This window comes from Austrofundulus limnaeus, unplaced genomic scaffold, assembly GCF_001266775.1.
Source record: "Austrofundulus limnaeus strain Quisiro unplaced genomic scaffold, Austrofundulus_limnaeus-1.0 Scaffold1220, whole genome shotgun sequence".
Classification (NCBI taxonomy): Eukaryota; Metazoa; Chordata; class Actinopteri; order Cyprinodontiformes; family Rivulidae; genus Austrofundulus; species Austrofundulus limnaeus.
In genome coordinates this window covers 45,131-46,385 of record NW_013953622.1, presented here as the reverse complement: position 1 = coordinate 46,385, position 1,255 = coordinate 45,131, and the positions used below count along the sequence as shown (strand labels likewise).

At 36.9% G+C, this 1,255-nt stretch overlaps 1 protein-coding gene across 1 annotated transcript in view; it reads left to right on the top strand.

The window, feature by feature from the left end:
- The window catches only part of LOC106534611 (phosphatase and actin regulator 4A), a gene marked incomplete at its 3' end in the record, with an annotated part of 41,545 nt that overhangs the window by 12,482 nt on the left and 27,808 nt on the right, over positions 1-1,255 (top strand).

The window sequence follows — 1,255 nt, the reverse complement described above, 5'->3', positions numbered from 1 at the left end:
GTTATTAGTGGTACTGCTTTTTCATTTTAGAAAACTCAAATCTGCTTATGAATTATAAAAATTAGTAAGACCGCTAAAGCACAAATGAAATATTTTAGGTCCGCAAATAGCGGATTTTGCGTTTTAGCGGGCTGGTGCCCACCACTGAGTATCATGTAGTGTTTGATTAAAATTTTACTTTTGTAGTTACAAAGTACATTTTATTGTTAAAGGGACACACTGCAAAGAATGAAATTAAAWATGAAAAATGTTCTCCTGAGCTCTATCAAAGGGTGCAGTTTGAAAGAATTGACTCTGAAAGGTTTCCAGATATGTAAAGATGTGTAATTCTGAAATGCTGGTACACAATAAGTGTAAACAAAGACTTCTGTTTGAGTCACATGACTAACKTGCAGCTGGCTGTAGTCTGCAGATAAACAAATATGGCTTTTAAACTTAACGACTGACCAATTTTCAGTCAGTTCGGCTCTTTCTGAAGGTAAACAAATWTGAGAGCTGGCATTGAGAGCAAACTTTTAGAAGATTTTAATTTAAAGACAAATTAACCATTGGTAGATTATTGTGTGGCAGTGGTGCAGTGGTTAGAGCTGTTGTCTCACAACAGAAGATTGCAGGTTTAATCTCCCAGTATAACCCTTGGTTTCTCACACAGACACAGACCTTGCATGTTAGTGTTTTTGACAACTCTAGGTTTGATCAAGACAATGAATGGTTGTGTGAACCCCAGTTTAAGGGCATCGACACGCTATGAGAAGCACATAAAGGTAGATGGYTCAGTTTGGTTTCTTGTTTAGATTTGATTGTCTGGTCTTGAAACACTGAGAACCTTTAAAAACCCTGACATGTTCTACAGTCTGCTCCTTCAGACAATCTGAGAGCTGAAGTTAGACACAGATGAAACAGGCATCAGAGGTTTGTCTCTGACCTTGTAGACAGACTGATCTGTGCTGACTCAGCACTTCTGTGAAGGCAAACTGTTCAAGTTTCTTCCATTTCTACACAATCTGTGTGTAAATACATGTAAATGTAAAAAGGCAGGGCTGGGTTTTGTACCATTTCTCAGCCTTTTTTTTTCTGACTGCCTCCAACATCCTGTTCCTGTGCAAACATCCAGTCAAACACATATTTATTGTAAGCTCACACTTTCAGAAACATAATTAACATATTTATCAGTGCTGTTTAAAGTACCTCAAAGTGATACTTGAGTAAAAGTACAAGTATCTTATCATAAAATACTTTGGTAAAAGTTAAAGTC